Genomic DNA, 22,306 nt, shown 5'->3' with positions numbered 1-22,306 from the left:
TCCCCATCAAGGCTCACACGCTGGACTCCTCCAGAGCAAGACCTCAGCCTAATCAAGAGACACGAGACACAGAACGGGAAATGCTAGCCCTACCTGTCCATCCCCCAAAGGGAAGTTTCTGAGGAATATTGGCAATGTCGTTAATAACACTGGTAGCCAAAATGTCCCACTACCTCTGTTCTTCCGCCTCAAAATGCAACCACCTGTTTCGTGTCTACTTTGATTTCCCAAATGGACCCCACTCACAGGGAAGCCTCCTCCCAACCCAAACTGGAGAGCCTAAAATCTATTTTAGGGTTTAAGTAGCCACAGCCTGAGCTCATCTCAAAGTTGTAAACAGTTAAGATTCGCCTGGGATCTCCATGTCAGCCGTTCTTGTTTACTGCTATGTAAAAAAAAAAAAAAAAAAAAAAAAAACCACTCCAAACTTTGTGACACAAAACCACAACCACTTATTTTTATCATTATCATCATCGTCATCGTCATCGTCGCCATCACGTCTTTCAGTTTTGGGGGTTGGTGGGCTCAGCCAGGCGGCTCTCTTTGAGGATCTCTCATGCAGTTGTAGTCAGATGGTGTCTGGAGCTGGAGATCAAATGCTTCCTCATCCAGACGTCTGGCGATTGATGCTGGTCCATTGGGCAAAAGACCTACACGTGGTCTCTGCACACGGCCCAGGTTTCCCCACACCACATGGCCTACCTTTTCCCTGAAAAAGAGACAGCCAGTCAAAAGCTGGCTTTATAAACCATTACGAACTAACCTCGCAGGTTCATAGCACCACTTCCCTGCTCTCTACTGGCTGAAGCATTTGCAAGGGCCCACCCAGGTTGAAGGAAGGGGACAAAGATTTGACCCTTTCATGGCGGACGGTCAGGTCACATTGCAAACAGAATAAGTGGAATCAGAGGTATTGTCATAGGTATCTATTGAAAATAGCCTGCCACAGCTACAACAATTCTGCCACAATAATTCACAGCCCTCCGCCATGCAAATTCCCTCATGTTCTCCCCCAAGATCCCCATCAGCTGGACATCTGAGATCTTTTCATCTAAACCAGGCTCAAACGTCAATGAGGCCCCATAGGGATGCTTTGTCTTCCACAGTGCCTTCATCTAAAGGCTTGTAAAGTGACATGTTGTATGCCCCTACACACCCAACGAACAATGGTGGAAGAGACACAAGATAATTGCTATATACTTCCCTGTTTAAAAACTGGATTGGAGCAATTTCTCAGCAGTTTCCTTACATGTACAATTAATCTGAAATGCAAAAAATTGCATTTCTTCTTATAAATTTTCACCTTCTCATTTGAAGCCAAAACAAGAAACCCTCAGCCCTGGGGAGTGTTCAATGGGAGACAGATGAGTCTTTAGGAAGCAGGGGGGTTGGGGGAGATAAGGGAGGAAACGGAGTCTTTCTATGGCTGCCAGGTGGGCACTGTGCTGCACATGGTCACGAAGCTGTCCGCCCACCTGGCCCAGCCTACTGCCAAAGGAGACTGGGGTAGTGATGGCAAACGACCAGAGAGCACCAGTCTTACGTCTTAGCTACATAAATCGGGACACAGGAGTCTGCTTTGATCCAGTGTCGGTGCCCAGAAGGCAGCACGTGAGTCTAAGCCTGTCAGTAGCCATCTTCTCCAGCCCGAGGAGAGCGCTGTCTGCAGAACGAAGCCAGCAGCAGGGGGAGCAGAGCCAAGGATATGCACGACGGTGCCATTTGAGCCAGACCTCTACACCAGGACTGCAAGCCAATAATAAATTCCGTAATTTGCTTAAGCTATTTTGGGTAGGATTTTTTTTATCACTTGCATCTGAAAGTATCCTAATTCTCACCCAGTTTCCTCCTCAAGCTCCGCTTTCATGTAAGGTCTGGCCTCCTGTGGACCCTCTCTCCCCTTCTATAAGAAAGAGGCCCCTAAGTGTGTAAGTCCATCCTCTTGTCCTTGGACATTCCCATGTGGAGAGGGAGGGCTGTTCTCTCTTTCCTGGATCCTGGAGTCCTTCCAAGCTCCAGAAACAATTGGAAAGTAACCACAGCACATACATGGCAGACTCAAGCCTGCCCCCTGCAACGTTGACTGTGACAATGAACGGTTCCTCAAGTGTGCACCCACAGCAGAAGAAAGTGCCAGTATGGTCTCACAAGACAGCTGCATGCTTGGTGCAGACCATCCCAGACATACAAGTTCTGACAATTAAGTTTGAGATTTGTTGCAACGATGTTGCTAACCTTTTTTTCATATCAAAGGGATTATTCATTATGAATTTGTACCAACTGGACAAACAGTTAATCAAGTTTACTATGTAGAAGTGCTGAAAAAGCTGCGTGAAAAAATTAGATGACCTGAATTTTTTGCCAACAATTCATGGTTTTTGCATCACGACAATGCACCAGCTCACACGGCACTGTCTGTGAGGGAGTTTTTAGCCAGTAAACAAATAACTGTATTGGAACACCCTCCCTACTCACCTGATCTGGCCCCCAATGGCTTCTTTCTTTACCAGAAGATAAAGGAAATCTCGAAAGGAAGACATTTTGATGACGTTCAGGATATCAAGGGTAATATGATGACAGCTCTGATAGCCATTCCAGAAAAAGAGTCCCAAAATTGCTTTGAAGGGTGGACTAGGCACTGGTGTCGGTGCATAGCTTCCCAAGGGGAGTACTTCGAAGGTGACCATAGTGATATTCAGCAATGAGGTATGTAGCGCTCTTTCTAGGATGAATTTGCAACTTAATTGTACGACCTTGTAGCCCTGGCCAGGACCAGCCTCTATCAGCTCCTCCCTTATATGACTTGGAGGGTGCTGGTATCATGTCAGCAGAAAACGGCTCTTTAATCACTGCAAAATCCCTTCTGATTGTAAAGATTCAATCAATCTCATGCTGCAGTGCCTCCTCATCCAAGATAACGGGTTACATTTGAGAGCGATTAGCATTACTGAGCATTCGTCCACACTCAGCTTTGTCCATTACACATGTAATGTTCTACACATTAGCTGTATAGAACCCAGGGCCTTGGATAACAGGGGTCTGAGGAAGGAAGAGTTTAAGCATGACAGGGTTGGGGGGAAAGGAAGGTCAAAGGTGTGAGACGCAGCAGAAAAGACTGAATCATAAGTGGCTGTTGTCTACAAGCAAGCAATTTGGGGACGTGCCCTCTGATGCTTACCAATCTCCATGGCTCTCTTATTCTCAGCTTGAAACTGGAGCAACCTACCTATGAGGCATGACCCAGGAAATAGCATGATAGTTTGCAATCTTCTTTCAGTCCCTAAACATATGTCACTCATTTGCATGGACCCTCCAATGGGCTCCAGGCTACAGCATGGCTGGGGTTCGCTCTGGCCATATCACCACCCAGCATGCAGCTGTAACTCCATCCCTGTCCTTCTACCCAAGAAAACTAATATACAATTCAGTTCATTGACTATCATTGCTAACAAGCCACAGGTAGCTCAGCTCACAACAGATCCAGACGCCGAATATGGTAGACGTCACCATCTGAGCCACTGACTCAACCCGCCGATGGCACGGGGTTATGCCACGTGTCTATTCCAGCACGGCCTCCCCTCTGGTGCAGCCTTCAAAGCCTCTTTAACATCACTCCCCTGCTGGTATGTCTTCAGCTTTTGAGAGCAAAGTTGAAAAACAGTGGATCCTTATATATTGGAAAGCCTATTTCCAGAGAATACCCAGTAGATTCTCCAACATGCCAGTGAGGTGGGGCTGGCTACCAAAAAAGAATTACAGATTCTTTTTTATTTTTTTTTAGCACCTACTATGTACCAGATGCTCTTTCAGTACTAAAGAGAACAAAGATCCTTGTTCTCAAGGATCTAAAAGAAGGAGAAAGATCTTAATAAATAAGCCTAACAAATATTGAGTATAACTTATATGTTATAAGGTAATAAGTGCTATGGAAACAAAGGAAAAAAATGCCAGATGGCAGAACCAAACAGAGTGGCCTCATTGAAAAGGTAAGATACGAGCAAACACTTGAAGAAAGTGAGGAGTTAGCCAAATGGACAGAGAGGGAACAGTGTTCCAGGCAAAGGGAACAGCCAGCACAAAGACCCTGAGGCAGAACATGTGTGACACCTGTGAGAGGCAACAGAAGCTGGCATGACTGTGACAGAGTAAGCACAGGGGAGATTGGTGGAAAGGGAGCTGGAGAGGAAAAACTGTTCCAACCAGAGGGTATAAGTTTCCCTCAAGCAAAAGAGGCAGGACACCCACATAAGATAGGCTGGACTTAGAGCCCCAGGTCTGTCTCTACAGATTCAAGGCAAATATTCTTTCTGCTCCAGAAGCCTTTCTCCTGCCTTCAGTCCCTGCCTCTCAGCCAGCAGACCCAGGACCCGGCCACCACACAGCACAACAGGCTGCTCTCTCTGGTTCCGGGAGGAAGCCATTCCCCCTCAAACCTGTCCCTGCCCCATTAACAGAACAGCTGACAATTGTGAAGAACTGAACTTCAAAACTTACCAGTAATCAGAGGGCCTTTCCTTTCCCTCAACCCAGGCCTAAGATCCTCAGATTACAGATCCAAGCTCCTGGGATCTCCCAATCAAAAGCTGGCACCCACAAGGCCGGGGCCAGCCAGCCAAGCCCAGGACGTGGAGTTCTCACCTCCCATGCAGCCAGGACCCAGCAGCCATCTGGCCAGACTCCGCATGGCCAATTAGACAGCAGGCAGGCTGACACCGGACTGCCAGGGCATCAGGGCTGCAGGAGGCATCTGAGGCAATGCTCCCCAGCTGCTCAGGCATACCCAAATCAGGCTTCGCAAAGGGGAAAAGAGTACTTTACCAGCCCCAGATGTGCCAAGAGCTCTTTGGATCCACTCTTCCTGCCATGCTTCACCCTCTCCTTGGAATCAGCCTGTTAGAGCTAAATGGACTCTATTTATTGCCATCCAAGATTTGTGCTTGGCGGGGCACAGTGGTGGTTGACCTAAACCAGTAGTGACAGTGGCCACACTCAGTCTACAGGCACCAAACTCACTGCCATCTCTCAGGACGCCTGCTATCTCTTCTCTTACACAATATCTTTGTACCACGGGCAAATCAGAACCTGGAAACCACTCTCGGAGGCCAAGAGGACTGGTGGAGGATGTGTAGATGAGTCACTGGGATGATAGCAGAATCTCTGATTCTCTCTGGACCACAGCTCCCCTTCTTCTGAAACGTTAGGGCCCAAAAGTCATCCTCATTAGGGCCTTCACAACTATGAGATTACAAAGACAGTTTAGTGTTCTGCTTTGAGAGCAAGGAGGGACTTTGAACTACAGGGAATTGTGAGGGATTCAGAGGCCTGGGTCAGAATTGCGACTCAGAGGTTGCTGCAAAAAACATAGGGCTGAGATTGAGAAGGACCCTCTCTAGAATCACCCTTTGGCTTAGACTTCTGGCGCTCAAAGAATATGTGTCTGAAATAAAAGTCTGAGATTGGGGCTGGAAATGGAATTGGCAACCCCATTCACTGGAGTCCACGTCAGCAGATTTGGAGACTTAGAACTCTAATCGTCAGGAGCACCAGGAGCATAGCTGTGAGACAGGAGGGCAAAATCAAGGGGCCCTCCCAGTAGAAGAAGGTCAGTGGGAAGGCAGTGGGGAGATGGGGCTGGGCCCCCAGCATCTCTGTAGTAGGAAAACAGGTGGAAGGGATGAAGAATCTGGTTTTGTACAGGTCTGAAGTTTATACAGCTCCCTGTTTGTACAGGTCCAGAAGTCAAGAAACGGGGTGGGGTGGGGCTACATATTTGGGAGGTGTTTTCAAAGAAAGGTATAGAAAACGGATTGGAGTAGATGAAGGCGAGAAAAATCTAAAGGGCGTATTGGAGCATATTGGAGAAGGTTGCATTTAAGAGTTGAGAGTGGAGAGAAGGCCAGATGGCCAGGAAAGGAGGCAGCGAAGGGGCATCCAGAGCAGTAGGAAGAGTCAGGTGGCACTGAAGTGGGGTATCCTGAGGGCTCTGCATCAACCAGTCCCAGGTCCCCTTGCAGAAGCATGGTGGGAATTCCTGACGCCTCTTGGTAGCTGGTAGAACCATGATCTTTTCTGGCCAATCGCTGTAAGTGACAGCAGTGTGTCACTTTCAGCCGGACATTTAAAGCCGATATGAGACACTGGAGGGTTCTCTTTCCTCTGCTGTAATGACCACACATGTTGCAGTCGAGGCCGCTCTGCGGGTCCGGGAGTGAGGAGGACATGAGCAGAACCAGAGCTCAGGAGTGGAAATTCCACTCTCGTCAGGAGTGAGAAATCATCCTCTGAGGGGTCATTTGTTACTGACTTTCCTGACTGATACACCAATGCAGGAGTTTCTAGAAGGAGGAGGTAGCCAGCACTGCTGAATGGAACAGAGAGGTGGGGATTGGGAAAAGTCATTGAGTCTGGCAAACAAGTGGAAATCAGTGACCCTTAAGGTTGGGGCATGGGAACGAGAACCAGACTGCAGGGCATTAAGGAATGAAGTCTCAAAGGCAGAAGATGTAGATGATGCAGTGGGGTAGCGTGAGGGCCAGCAAGGTGGGTGAAGGCTTAAGCTTTTATTCTTAGTAGAAGCCAGTGAAGAAATAAAGTGATAAACTGAACGATGGTCCAATTTGCCCAAGCTCATTACTTCTCTGTGTGGCTGGGGAGCAGAAGCAAGAAATCAGACCTCCTGCCCCTGCGTTGTTTTTCCCTTCCTTATTGTCAGGCGATCAGGGAGCACAGAATGAGAGAGAAGTCTTCTGGAAAGATCCTGGTAGTAGGTAAAATAGGGCCAAGCCCTACGGGACAGGGTCATAGGGAAGATAAGGGTGAGGCAAGCCTGTAGGCACATTGCAAACTGTAAAGCTCCATACACTTGTGATAGGATCTGGCTGGCTGACAGGACCACCTCAGGTCTACACTGGCGGTACACAGAGTTCTCGCACGCACGCCAGTGTAGACAGAGGTGGGCGACCTGAGTCCCATCTGCAGCCTCCCTGGGTGATCCTGAGTTGGTCATCTCTCCTTTCCAGGCCTCAGTTTCTGATACATCAAACGGGAGAAATGGGACCAGACAATCTCTGAGCGATAGCTCAGCTCGGACGTTTTAAGATGCAGAGATTCAATTAGCCCTCTGACTGGTCTGTATTTCTTATATAAATAAGACATAAAACTCTTTGTTATCAATTAAACCTGAAACAGTTACTATGGTATTAAGTGGATGAACAGACACTGAAAAATAACAAAAGAACTAATAACTGTCAAATGAGATTTTACATCTTTAATCCTTTTGACTCAGTTCTCAGCCCAAGGACACACATGTTTTGGCCACAGTAAAACCTTTTTACTGCCAATGAAGGCTCCATCTGGACTGGCCAGCCAGAGACATGCCCTCTCACTGGCCAGCTCAGAGCACCCCTGCCCCACTTCTGCCTCCAACAACATGAGCCCCAACTGTCAGATGCCTCCGACAGGCTGTGCACATGTGTCCAAGCTTGCCTGCATATTGCCGCCCTCCCATGACGGAAAGAGTGTGTCACTGAAGCAAACAAAACATAAAATTAGCCCTTGGGTCTATGCTCATCCTGAACTTCATCACTGTTACCAAAGACAAATGTAAGATCCAGGGAGAGAAACCCTAAGCTGTGACCTGCTTTAGCCCCTAGCCCTGTCCTGTCAATTCCTTCAGTGCAAAGTCAATCCTGAGACGTCCTGGAAGCTAATGCCCAAGGAAACCTCAACCTCCCCCATCATTGTGTGAACCAATCTCTCTCTCTCTCTCTCTCTCTCTCTCTCTCTCTCTCTCTCTCTCTCTCTCATAGACTTACTTCAGCAATGACCGTGTTGGCCGTGGTTCTCCTCTCAATGGCCTAACTGGGGTCCAACAACCTTGATCACTTTGTCATAAATTAGCCCATGCCCATGGTAGTGGAACCAATTTCCACAAAAGGCAGCAGCCAGGCCCCACCGCCTGTCAGGAGCCAGCTCTGCTGTGCAGCCTAGTGAAGCAGCACACGTCCGTTCTCAGGCAGCCATGACTGGGCCTCTCATTTCCACATCCAGCTCAAGTTAGTAATGACCTTGCCGGAAAAGCAAATTGCTACGCCCAGCCCACCCCGCCACCCCACACACCTGCTCTCCTGCCCTGCCCTTGTCCATGCCACCCCAGTGCTGTTGAGGTGAGCTTTGATGAATCCTTAAGGAGGATGAGCAAGGCCTGGGGAAGGCAGACATCCTTAAGAAGTCACTACCCTAAGGCAGCTGTGCCTGTCTTAAGAGGCGCGTCCCTTGCGAGCTGCCTTGGACAGCCTGGACCAAGTCGCTCCCCTGCATTTACGGCGGAGGCTCAGGGGGCTGGTGGGACCCAGGAGCCCTGCAGACCAGACTCTGAGCTGGCTGCTTAGGGCTCCACATTAAACAGCGCAAGAACATGCACAGTCTAAGCTGGATGTGTCATGACTTCAGCCCGCTGCAGCGTCCCACTGCATCTCACAGCGCCCTGCCTTAGCCAGACTCCCGCTGCCGTGACACAAGTGCTCCTGTGACAGCAACGCAGCAGCCCTGCTCTAGGGGGCGGGAGGCCTGGGTTCTCATCTTAGTTCCTTCCCATCTGCACAGCCTAAATGTAACCTGAATGTGTGGTTCCATGAACATCACTTTCCCCTCCCTGGGATGAGATGTTGGACGGCGCCATCTCTAGGGTCCCAGCTCCTCTACCAGACACTTCCCTGCATAAACTTACAGCAAAGGTCACATTTTGCAGACAGGCAGAGAGAAGATTCTAATGGCAGGGGGACTTCGGCATGGCCCTGGCTCCCCACTGGAGTCCTAGAAATTCCACCGGAAGACACGAGTCCCAGAGCAGGGCCCACACCCACACTCTGCCTTTAAAGTCAGAGTGTAGGTGTGGAAAGCGAAATGCCTGGGCGATTTTCGCTCCTTCATCTCACTGCCTCTTCCTGGAGGAGGCTGCACTCCTTCCCCTGCAGTTCAACTTCTCCACAGTCCGGACTCACTTTACTGTCTCATCCTTCTCCCTCGTCCTGCCCTACACGCACCTTCAGCCCCAGATCAGAGGCAGACTCACTGTTCCCCGAGCTTTCCTTCCATTGTCCCACCTTGTCTTTCCACGGAGAATATTAATATGCCCTTTGCAGATCAATCTACGTATTCATTAAAGAAAAGCCCTAGAGGACTCCTGTGTGGTATTTTAAAAACTAGTTTAAGCAGCGACTTGTTTCTAATTCTTGAAATGGATAAAACTATTTCTTCAAACCAGAGTTCACTATTTAACACTGGCCCTCCCTTATCTAGTGTTATGGGCCTTATTGTGTCCCCCAAATCACATGCTGAAGCCCTAACCCCCAATATCCAAGAATGTGACTGTATTTGGAGACAGGGTCTTTAAAGAGGTAATTAGGTAGAGATGAAGTCATATGGCTGGGCCCTCATCCCATGTGACTGGCGTCCTTATAAGCAGAGGACACTTGGACAGAGATGTGTGCACACCCAGGAAAGACTAGGCAAGGACACAGAGAGAAGGCGGCCATCTGCAAGCCAAGGAGAAAGGCCTCAGAATGACACCAACCCTGCCAGCACCTTGATCTTGGCCTTCCAGCCCCCAGAATCGTGAGTAAATAAATTTCTGTTGTTTCAGTCACCCAGTCTGTAGTGCTTTGCTATTGCAGTCCCAGCCAACTGACACACCTAATGTTTTGTCTCTCCACCTGCCTGACCCGTCCAAATGTGAGTCACAGAATAACAGAGCGGAAAGATCCTTGGATTGTAGAATCCTCTACTCCCACTTTTTAGATGGGCACACTGAAAGGAAGGCCCAGTGAAAGGAAGGGATTGACCAAAGTCATATAGGAGGTAATGGGCTGAGCATCCACCCAGGGCTATTTTGGTCATGAAACACTGAGCCTTAGAAAAACAGACCTGCTATATTTTTGGCTGCACCGACCTGCCTGAGCTGAACAGACACAAAGACAATTCCCCGTGGACACAGCCCCGCCCACTCTGAGGCTCCGTGCGAGTGGCAGACACACAGGCCCTGACTGCCTGGCTCTGCCCAGAGATGGTTGTCTCAGCAAACACCAAATGTGCTCACAGGAACCCCTAAGCGTGTAGAATGGGGCTTCCTGGACTGACACCAAAAATCAGCTTAATGTAATCTGGAGCCATTTGAGGGAATGTGAAAAGACGATAATATGAAGAAAGTTACTGTGGTCTAGGCACCCCCTGAACCCCAAAACCTCTTACTGAAAACCAGGCTATCTCAGAAGTGGTAAATCTTGATTCAGTTTTTCATCACCATCTCAACATTTACTAAGCATGTTTGTTGAGTGAGGGAGTGAGATCCAGGGATCCTGTATAAAGTTAAGGTTCAGGAAGGTCAAGGAGGGAGGAGATGCCTTAGGACTTGAGGATCAGGGGCAGCTTTCTGGAGAGGCTAGAACTTGAGCTAGCCACGGAGGGACCGGTGGGGCACGGAGAGGAGCAGTCATGCCAGAGAATGCTGGAATGGGCAGCAGTCTACGGGCAGCCCGAAGGCAGGTTTTATTGCAGGTTTCTGAGTTGAATTTGCTGCCCAGGTCCAGGCTGTTTTGGGACTTTGTCCTTAGTATTGAACATTGACAAATGTCTGGCCAGACGAGAGGGAGCAGGTAGAAAAAGAACACGCACTCCTCACTATAAGGAATTCCTCATATGAACGAGAAGACCGAGGTCCCTCACCGAGGTCAAGCTCACTGGCCATGGGCAGCTCTACTCAGCAGTGGCTTGGGTTCTGAACACGATTACTGGACTACCGTGTTTCCCCAAAAACAAGACCTAGCCGGACCATCAGCTCTAATGTGCCTTTTGGAGTAAAAATTAATGTAAGACCTGGTATTATATTATATTATGTTAGTTTATACTACATTATATTATACTATATTATACCTGGTATTTAATATTATGCTATGTTATGTTATTTATATTATATTATATTATATTATATTATATTATATTATATTATATTATATTATATTATACTTGGTCTTATATTAAAATAAGACTGGGTCTTATATTAATTTTTGCTCCAAAAGATGCATTAGAGCTGATGGTCCAGCTAGGTCTTATTTTATGGGAAACACAGTATTTGAAATTCCTCACCATCTTCCAGGACCCCTAAATGTTTACGGCCAGCAATTATGAATGAATAGCAGAATAAATACCTCCGGGCTTACTTTTTAGCCCCACAAGCAGACTCCTAATGAGACTTCTGTGATACCACAGTAACACTAGTCAGCTGTCTGAACTTGGCCTTCTTTTTCTGGGGGTTCCCAGTAACCAGGGATGCCCACAGGAGGATCAGATCCCCAGGCCCATAGCTCACCTCTCCCTCTGCAGTTCCTGAGCAAAACTTCCATTACAACTGGCTTCCTGCAACCTGTCTAGTTAGAGGAGACCTTCCTCTCCCATCTCCCCAATTTCAGGAGGCGTGAACTGGTTTTTGAATAACGAAGATCCATTTGGGGGGAGTTGAGTACAAACTAAAACTGTTTGTTTTCCAAACACTACTGGTTTATCCTAATAATCTGAAACACTTTCCTCCTTTGTATATAAACTTTTACAATGAATGGAAATATTTTTAGAGTTCCCAGTGAAGATGTGTTTTCTTAGGGATGAATAATGCTTGATTTTATAAATACATTTCCCTTCTCTTTGCTGTGAAAGCAGCAGCGTTCCCGTCACTGCGTTCCTTATGTGACTAAGTGACTGGTGACAGGATTGAGTCTGCGCTGGGCCAAAGCCTTCCCTAGGTGTAAGGGGCTCTTCTCACCTGTAGGGAGAGGGGTGCCCTCACACTGAAGACCTGGGAGGAAGGAAGGAGGGCCAAGTGGAGGCTCAGAGTGCCTCTGCGACATTGGCCTTGGCCATGAGAATGTTAAGATGTCTAGGAGGGAATTCCAGCATTCAAATGGACTCTTCTGGTTGGAGTCAGCCTAGAACTAGAAACTGAAAAACTCAGGCAAGGTGTCTGAGAAACTGCCAACCCTTTAGGACTAGAAGGTAGATGATGGAGGTCAGAAGTGATGAACTTGGAGAATGTGCTGTGAGAGCCATGGCTTCTGCAATTCTCTGTGTCATTTTTCCCTGTTGTTCTCCTTCAGTAATCAGTTACTATCTTTTGAAATTTATAGTCTGCCTCAGTTGCTCCAGGGACAATCAGGGTAAACTCGTGGCCAGAGTTCAAAAGACGAAGAGCTATGTTTAGCACTAGGAATGTCTTGATGAAATAGACAATTTTCTAGGAAGATGAAAGTTACCAAAATTGACTCAAGAAGAATATTCTCTAAATAGACCATTAACCATGAAAAAAAATTCAAAGAAATTGAAGAAGAATTATCTCTATAAAAGGTTATGAGCTTGGTTTTATGGATGAGTTCTTTCAGATTGTTTTAGAACAGAGACAAAACAGAAAACTTCCCAATTCCTTTTATAAGGCTAACATAATTTTGTGAGAAATGTGGCAAAGATAACATACAAATACATATATAAAGTTATATAATATACATAATACTGTATGTGTGTACACATATACACACACACACATACACATACAGACCAATCTTATGAGTATAGATGCGAAAATCCCAAATAGAAAAACAATAAATCAAATCCAGCAGCTATTAAAAGAATAATTCAAGATGACTAATGCTGTATTTATCCCTGGAATGTAATGATGATTTAAAATTTGGAAGTATACACTAGTCCACGTCGATATGCCACAGGGGAAAACAAAAACCATAGAGATTCTAAAGATGTATTTTTTTAATGTAATACTTCTTGTGAATTAAAAAAAATGCTTAGCAAACTAGACAGTATGAACTTACATCTGCAATCAACATCCTGCTCATGAGGAAACAACAAGAGCATGTCTGCTAAAATCAGAAACACGGCAAGTTTGAGTTCTATCACTGTCGTGATTGAACACTTTCTATTTCTAGCCAGTAACATGAAACAGAAATAGGACATTTTTTAAAATCCAGGAGATCAAATGATCTCGAGTTGCAGAAGATATTATATTCTACAAAAAAATAAAACCCAAGAGAAAAACTACCAAAGCTAATAAGAGTTTAGTAAGGTGAGCAATTACAAGTGAAAAATACACAAATCTATAGGTTACCTATCTATGAGAAATGGCTAGTTAATAGAAAAAACAATGGGAAAAATGATTCTGTGTAAATGAGCAGTGAAATAATAATAATAATTAATAATAATAAACCTAAAAATAACCTTAATGAGAAAACATGTAAGCTCTAAAACATTTTTTAAAACTTTAGCAAGACATAAAAGCAGAATTGAAGAAACGTCATGTTTCTGGGGGAAAACTAAATTGTTTTCAAATTCTTTTCCAAACATTTCTTTTTCCAAAGAGTTGTACCTGAGAAGAGAGGAAGCAAGGCTTGCAGGACATGCTCTAATGAGACTGCACACCCTCAGCATGGCCGTGTGAGAGAGCATGGGACAATAGTCCCCACTCTTCATGTCCACGGGTAACCATCTAATGTCCCAGAGAGAGAAAACACATGAGCTTTACAAACATAATAGAACATGAAATATGATGATAATTCTTGAAATCTGCTTTGGAAATTGCAACACATAAGTTCTCTTTGTTCTGCAACTGTTCAAAACTCACTAATGATTCATTAAGGTAGGAAATTAAAACTGTGAGTGCCGTCTCATGGAGAAAGCAACCAATACGGCGTCCAAGTTATTCTTGCCACAATCCTCCAGCTATATAAAGCCGGTGGTGTCTGACGGGACACACAGCTACAGTGATAAAAACAGTGTGGAGCACAGTTAGAGCTGTTAGATAAATCACTCCGGCATAAAAATATATGAAGGCATTATTTGATAAAGGTGGTAAGGGACATTCGTGAGGAGAAGAAGAATTAATTAGGTAATGATTAAGTGGTTTACTTTTGAGGGGAGAATAAATTCTCAATTCAATTTTATGAGACAGTAACTCCAGATGAATAAAGACTTTATCTGGAGTTAGATTAATGTTACAAAAAAATCTAATTAGAAGAAGATAGAGAAAAATAGCAGAAAGCATTGAAACTCCGTAAGAGCAGAGGTTATTTGTCTATTTTGTTTACTGCTGTATCTTCAGTACCTAGAATAGTGCCTGCCACATAGTAATTGCTCAATAAATTTATTGAAAGGATGAATTAATGAATAAATGAATGAATGAAACTTTTTTCTCTATAAATTTTCGGGTTATATTGTTTGTCACATTTTCTATTCTTTTTTTTTTTCTTAGTTACTGTAACTTATGTTTTAATCTTGTATCTTCTTATATATTAAAGATGATAACTCTGTACATTATAATTATTGCAAATAATTTCCCAAATTTGTCCTTTGTATTTTCATTTATTTGAATGATTTACATACCAATAAAAAACTTCTGTGAGGTCAGTCAATTCAATCAATTTTTTTTAATAACTTCTTCCAATTGTTATTATCTACAGAAGGATGTACAAATTGCTAGATATTAAAACAGTCACGGGATGTAAAGTACAGCACAGAGAATATAGTCAATAATATTGTAGTAACTATTGTAATAACTACTAAACTTATCGGTGCGATCACTTTATAAGTTATATAAATGTCTAATCACTATGTTGTATACCCAAAACTAATATAATACTGTATGACAACTATAACTGAAAAAAAAAATTTTTAATGAAAGTTCTTTCTAATTCCAAATTGTTACCGAGACTAAGACAACCCTCAGTCCTCAGTGATCTGGTCTAAGTTACTTCAATGCGGGGCTAGTGCATCCCCCTCCCAGGACCTGGGGACCTGCCTCAGAGGCGTCTGATCCTGAGAATTTCATACCCCCACCAGATTCATCAAACCCCCAAATCTTCTCTTTTGCATAACCACAGGGTGAGGTCATATGTTTAGGACACCATTGTTCCATTGCCATGGAGATAATGAGATGTCAGAGCACTGGAGAGAAGCCTTCCTTGCAGAAAGGAGCCAGGGAAGGAGGAAAGAGAGGAAGAACCCGCCGATTAGGATTAGCCGGACGACCAAAATGTATCCCAAGGGGCTCATCAGGTCTTGCGCAGGCACACGGTTTCCCAGGTGTCCCATCTGTTTGGAAAGCATATGACCTCCTAGCCCCACCCAGCATTCAACTACAACCCTCAGGCAGAAGATGCGGTTCCCAACCTTTTAACCTGGGGGCTCCCAGCCTGACTCTGGGCTGCCCGATGGCCTCATCTCGAATTTTCAGCTTAACTCTGTTTTCCTCAGAATATAACTCCTTGTTCCCAATCACTTCACTACATCATTCTTACCCCATCCTGATCCAATTCCTGCCCCATCCTGATCCAATTCCTCATCTACTCTCCCCTCTGCTTCCAGGACAACCTCTCTAACGCAAGAGTCTGATTGTCTTACTCATCTTCTAAAATTAATTCAGTGATTAACCATTGTCCTAAGGGGGAAAAGAAAATCTAAATTCCTTAGGATACTGTTCAGACCCTTTATAATCTGGCTCCTGCTTCTCCCTCCAGCCAACCTCTTACCACACCCTTCCTTATACTCTGCTCCAACTATATTGTTTCTGCCTGGCATTTGAAAATGCTGCTTTTTTCCCCATCTAAATAACCATCTGTTACTAATACCACTGGGCTAGGCAGAGTCCTATTTATGTCCTCATATTTCAGATAAGGAAATTAAGGTTCAGAGTGGTTAAACAATTTACCCAGGGACACACAGCTTTTAAGTAGCAGAGCTGGGATTCAAACCCAGGTCTTTCCAATTCTAAAAGTTCGTCTTCTTTCACTACCTAGGGTGGCCAACCATCCTAGTTTGCTCAGAACTGTGTCCATTTCAGTATAAAAGTCTTGCATCCTGGGAAACCTCTCATTCTACGGCAAACCAGGATAACTGACTACCCATGCGGCTGCCTTTTCCTGTTAATGCCAGTTCATCTTTAACACATGAGTTCTTTCTCTGCCTCCTCCAGGAACACTTCCAGAACCACCCTGCACCCACAGAAGTGTATTTCCTCTGTGCCTACCACATTCTTGGGCCTGCCTTCATCTAGAAAAAAATCACATGTGTCCAAAAGACCTTCCTAGAATCTCTCTTGCTGGAGGAAGAATTTCTGAAGGTTAGCACCAAGGCCCAGCTGCCTCTGTGGCCCCAGGGCATGACAGGAAGCAGGGACTCGATTAGCATTTGTATGATAAATGGGCAAATCTGATAAGAGCTGTTTTGTGGGTCACCTGGAGACCCTCATCTGAGAAAGTGGTTTCCAGAAATAACTCTGCAGCTAAAAAATTCAGGACTGGATCATGTCTGGAGTCCCATATTCAGCAAAAATGACCCAAGCGTTTGCTCCTTTTGGCACTCATGGGCCCTATAAAGGTGCACAGGCACAAATCCAATGCAAACCCCTCTGCTGCTGGTTTCTAAGCCCATTGGTATCACCAATGCCCTCCTTACAAACCTCTGGGACTGTTAGGTGAAGGGAGTCATTTATGAAGTGTCCCGGGGAGGTGGAGGGAGAGGAGGAGGGAGAGAAGTAGATACGCAGAATTCCCACTGTCCAAATGACTACTGCTCTGAGGTCTCAGAAACGATGCTGCTTGTACAGCACCCACTGGAAGGAACTGCTGCTCCCCCTACACCTACACAAAACCTGTTTCACCCCAGCACAGCCTCTGAGAAGACCCGTGTCTGAGACAAGGAGAATGAGGGTGGCTTCACTCCAGCTCGGAGGCTCCATCTTGGTGAGCAGGCAGACGGGAAACTCAGGAAGAGACAGAAGAAGAGAAGTGTCATGGCCTGCTGTAAGAAGGAATTCAGATTCAAGCTGGTTCTGATTTATCCAAACATGTGCTACTGCAGGGACACGCACCTTGCGGAATGAAAACCACCTGAGGCGTGTCAAAACACCAGCATCACTGCCCACCGGCAGCCCATGACATCTCTCTCGGTGCAGGAGGCACCGATATGCAATTCAGCCACCACCTTCTCCTTCCCGCCTTGCCCACGATGAAAGCACTCCTCTCACAGTGAAGGTGTGGATGGGCTTGGGGAAGCATTCGTGAATAATTAGAATCTTAGCTCTTGGGAGGATACAGAAGAGAAGAGATCGGGGGTGAGAAAAGAGTAGAGGTGACACAAGAGGGAAAAACTGGTGCCCAGAAAAGAGTAAGGTCCACAGCTTAGTGGGCCAAGTATATATTTACATCGATAATAATCAAGAGGACAATATTTCTGTCATCCCTCCACAGGCACAGCACCTAAGAGTTCACAAATGTCCATCAGCTCATGCTGAGCTCTATACCCGGCGTTTGGGGTAAGAAGAACCTGGATTATTAATCCTATGGTATAGAGGCCAAATTCCAGGCACAGAGAGGTTAAACAATGTTCCAGCATGTCCACAGCAGGTAAGAATGGAGCACACACTTAACCCACTTCTGTCTTACTGGAGATTTGATTTCTTTAACCAGCCTTCTTATAGCCCTTCTTCCGTTCCAGGCGCTGCGCTCACCTTCTCTCCCGTGATCATTCAAATGGCCCTGGGCTCTCCTCTCTGCTCCACGTGCATCTTCTTCAGCTCCTGCCTTCTGTCCCCTTCCTACACTACTCAGCGTCCTGAAGAGGCATCTTCGAGATAAGTGAGCATTCCCTATTGAGTGCAGAGGGTCCCTTGGGAACCAGATGGGCAGAGGGAGACTCTCTATGTCCCAACTTGGCTTCTGCAGGTCATTCCACACACTTGAGCAAGTATTCTGAACACCCATTGTGTGCCAGGCGTGGAGCCGAGTGACCATGAAAGCGGAGCTCAAGCCCCCCATCCCAGTACCTTGGCGAGTTCCCACCCAGGTGCCCTCTGAATCCCAGCGATCCAGTGAGCTGAGCTGGAACCTCCCAGGAGGGACATGTGGGAAGTTCAGGATGCTGGGAGAGCCCAGGGAGGAAAAGAGGGATTCTGAGGTCAAACGCCAGGTTGGGTCAAAGGAATACATGCAGTGCCCTAGCTGGCAGAAAATTTAGGTGCCCACCAGCCAAGGAATTGGTTTGGGCATTCATGATCAAATTTCTTGCTCACACCACAGAACGTAAACATCCATTCAGCAACACAGAGCTTCTCACCACATTTGGAAGAGCTTCTTTTCACTGAATCCCATTGGTTTTTAAAAATGCATTATGCCTTTTCAGGTTCTTTAAAAGAGTTTAAAGCAGATGGACCTATGAACAGATCAATGGTCTCTCTTCTGCAAGGGCAAAACAAGGCAACTTCTACCATACGCAGTAGGTACCCACCCCCTGCAGGGGCTGCCAGCTTCTTGGGTGACAGGCCTACTCCTGGAGCCTGGGCTGAGCCTGCTGGGCTGGGTGTCTCCTCGCCCCTACTCCAGTTTCCACCTCTCTGCAGATCCCCTGCCCCAGGGACCAGCACAAAGGACCGCATGCTGAAGAGCAGCTGGCAGGGCCATAAGAAGGGACATCACACCCAGAATAAAGCTTAAGTAAGGGGGAAGCAGCCCCAGCAAGCTTTCCCAGCCCCATCCTCTCGGTATCCTGCTGCTGCTCTGGTCCACTGCGAATCACAGGCTCATCCATAGCCCTGCGTCCTGCCCTCTGACTGGGACTCTCTTCTGGCTGCAGTGTCTCCAGCAATTAGAGAATGCCTTGACTTCTCTATGAGGCCACTGCGTGCGCAGGTGGCCAGGAAGCCTCTCACCCAGAAAATGCAGAGGGCCTTCTGGTTTGGGGCCCCTGGGGGTCTGCTAGGAACCAGTTCCAGGGGAAATCTTGGCAACTGAGTCTCCATCAGGCACAGTCGGGATACACGAATCAGGGCCAGATGGGTGAAATTACCCTTGAAATGTGAGCAAGATTACAGTCCGGGCTCGGAGGGAGGGCACAGGCATTCAGAGGTGAAAATGCCTGGGCCGTATGGTGCTGTGCACGGCCGTGGGAAAGAACCTTCGAATGTGGTAACAAAGCTCCCAGCTTGGCCAGGTTTGGACAGTTAGCTCAGGGCTTTGGACTGGAGAGGCCGAGGGGGGTTACTGGACAGTATCTGAGACTGGGGGGGAGCACCCCAAAGTCTCTGTCGCCCAGGCCATGGCCTCCACGCCAAGCTCAGCCCACAGTTCAGCTCATAAGGACCTTGAAACATGCTAGAACTTTCCATTTGCCTTCAAAAGATGTTACTTCAGGCCAGGGCTACATCCAAGGTTTTTACTACTACTGACTCGGGGATTGGTTGCGGATGCTTAATCTCTGTGCAAAAGGAGGGAAAACTAAGACTCTGGGAAGAAGGAGACCGGCAGTGGGCCCACTGGAATGCACCTGGGCCTGACACATGACAACGCAGGCAGGCCAGCCAGCGAGGAGGACTACACGGGCCAAGGGTCAGGAGGCGAGGCGGGCAGGAGAGCCCAGGTGCTGGCACAGAGCCTCTGGTCAGAAGGTGGACACTCAGGAAGAGAGGCGTGACAATGGGTAGATAGAGGCAGAGGGCAGCTGCAAGGGAGGAACCGGCTTCTGAGCCAGAGTACAGCCGAGCCAGCTGGCCTTCGTCTGGGACCCGGCCCCTTGCTTGCCCCACTCACCATGCTCCCAATTCACTCACATTTCTATGTCTACCCACCAGACAGTGCTTGATGTGTGTGTGCCCTGGATGGCAGCAAACATGAAGCCGAGCCTGTACTCAGTACGAGGGTGTTGAACCCTGGTTAATACACGAGTCCAAAGTCCTGGAGGCACCCTTGACTCTTCTCTCCCACACCCAACATCTAGTTCAACAACAAATGGTATCAGCTCAACCTTCAAATAATATCCAGACTGATGGCTTCCCTCCAGGTCCACTGCTAGGGGCCCCCGTGTGGGCTACCATCATCTCCCACCCGGACGACCTCAATGGCTAACTGGGCTCCCGGCTTCCGCCAAAGTCATGCTTTACAAACCCAGGGCATGTCACCCCTCTGCTCAGAAGAATTCCACTTCGTGCATTAAAGCTAACATCCTCACATCGCTCTGAACAATCTGTGTCCCACCTCACCACACCTGTACCTGTCTATCTACGTCTGCATCTTTGCTATTCCTTGAACATGCCAGGTATGTCCTACCTCAAGGTATGCGCACCTGTGCTCTCTCTTTCTAGATGCTCTTTCCTCAGAGATATTTGTGGCTCACTCGCTTCCTTCCTTTTGGGCTTTACTCAAAGGTCACCTTCTCAGCGAGGCTGCCTCTGACCAGCCTGTCTACAAAACTGAACCCATACACTCTCCCAACACTCCCCAGTCACTGCCTTGGTTTATTTTCCATCAGAGCCCATATCGATATTTAATAGACAGTACATGTTGCTAATATCATTCCTGTTATTCCAACTAAAACACAACACCCACGGAGGACAGGAGGATGCTCCACCACTGTCACTCACTGCTCCATCCTCAGGGCCTAAACAGTGCCCAGCCAGGAGCAGGCATTCAATAGACATTTGCTTAACAAATGAATAAGTGAACAAATGAACCAGCTACCTACATCCCAGCATGTATGAGGTGGGGGTCTCTTGTTTTCTCCTTCTCAGACCAGCACTTCCGTTTCTGAACCTGCATGGGTCACATTGATCTTTCGTTCCCGCCACGAGGCGGGGCCAGCTCCAGGGCCGGACGGAGCCTTCCCCTGTGAGTCTCATGCTTGGCGGTGCGCCTAATCAAAGTTCCAAGTGTCACATGCACTAGTAATTAGCATCTTGGAAAAAACTCTTCACCCGGCCTCCTTCCTAATCTCTGGGACATTCTGAACACTCCGCTGGCAGTGTTGAACACTGAAGGGCCTTGATTGGACTTTTAAAAACAAAGTGATGCTGACAATATGTGTTCTTCACAGCCCTCCCCCACCAGGCCCTGCCTGAGCAGCGGCTGAATTGCAAAGCCCTGTAACCCCCCACTTCCCAAGAGACTGGGTCTTCCCTCAACATGCGTTCTGGGGGGGGGGGGGGGGAGGGAAGAAAACAAGGCATTTCTAAATCTTCTCTGAGGCAGGAGACACAGAAATACCCCAAGGCTAAAGAAAATAGCCAGGACCTGGGAGAAACACTAGAGACAGAATTTTAATGAATTTTAAACCAAAGTCCAAATTGTTCCATTTTATTCTGTACTAATAATTAACTTTTTCTGTGCTGCCTCTGTTGCCATGATAACCTGTCAACAAACAAGTGACTAGGAGGAACTGGACGGGCTCAGGGCCGAGGCTGGGCCTTCAGGCCGAGAAGAGCAGGTCTTCCTGCCCAGGGAAACTCTCCATCACACCCGCACCTGCTCCATGGGCCACCTGGGTAGGCTGCAACCTCCTGCCTGGATTCTGGGCACTCTGGCTGTGCCCCACTTCGGTACCTTCTCAGCTTGTAGTGTGTCTGGTGTCATTAGGGAGAGGGTGCTGCCAGAGTCAGTGGTCAGCTCGGACACCAAAACCTTGACTTCTGCTAACTCCATCCCAGAGCTGTGAGTGTCCAGCACCCAGCTGGCCCAGCCAGCACACACTACACTTTTGATAAGTGAACTATAATGGCAGCTAACATTTCCATGCACTTGGAATTCGCCAGATGTTTACACGTAATGACATATTTCATCTTCACAGAAACCCTATAAATAGGGTTATTATTCCCATTTTATGGATGTGAAAAAAGAGGCACAGAACGGCTAAGACGGCCCACAGGCACATGGCCAGTGGGGGACGAGGCTTGGAACACAGGCAGCCCACAGCAGGAGCCCGAGTGTGCAGGCACGCCTCCATGCTGCAGCTCACAGATGCCTGAACACATTGTTGCCTGTGAGAGGCTCACTGGGCTCTACCTACACGGCCCCCTGGTTTGCAAACCCCCAAGGCCCGCGCCCTGATCCCTCTCCCTGACTGGCATGCGCATGCCCTCAGATCTTCACTTAGCCTCAGTTTCAGTTCCAGGTGCCTATCCTCACTGAGGCTTCCCTGACCATATTCCAGAAGTTTCTACTCCATCAACCCACTCACTCGATTGTCTCTACGTATCTCTTATTTCCTTCATTGCACTCATCACTATCTGAAATGATCCTGTTTATTTGTCTGCCTACGTATTGCCTGTCCCCTCCAATGTTGGAGTAAACTAAGACGCTTTTGCTTAATGCACTGCTATATCCTGCTCAATTAATTTCATCGAATGTGTGAATTAATAATTGTGCAAAAGAATGAAAGCCTCAGGAGCAGGCCTCTGGCCTCCTGGCCGCACATGGAACAGTGGGCAGTGAGACAT

At 47.1% G+C, this 22,306-nt stretch overlaps 2 long non-coding RNA genes across 3 annotated transcripts in view; both read right to left on the bottom strand.

The window, feature by feature from the left end:
- The window catches only part of LOC109455986 (uncharacterized), a 152,025-nt gene that overhangs the window by 60,015 nt on the left and 69,704 nt on the right, over nt 1-22,306 (bottom strand). The gene's annotated exons all lie outside the window — the stretch shown is intronic.
- LOC148758963 (uncharacterized) lies at nt 444-20,707 on the bottom strand. Its single transcript, XR_016020500.1, has 3 exons — nt 20,560-20,707; nt 13,418-13,537; nt 444-709 (listed from the first exon to the last, which is right to left on the bottom strand). It is a non-coding gene; the product is annotated as an uncharacterized LOC148758963 (long non-coding RNA).

Source organism: Rhinolophus sinicus, chromosome 2, assembly GCF_057876585.1.
Source record: "Rhinolophus sinicus isolate RSI-liver-muscle chromosome 2, RSI-T2T, whole genome shotgun sequence".
In the NCBI taxonomy this organism is placed as follows: Eukaryota; Metazoa; Chordata; class Mammalia; order Chiroptera; family Rhinolophidae; genus Rhinolophus; species Rhinolophus sinicus.
Note: the sequence above shows the minus strand (reverse complement) of the source record. Positions and strands in the feature narration are given on the sequence as shown.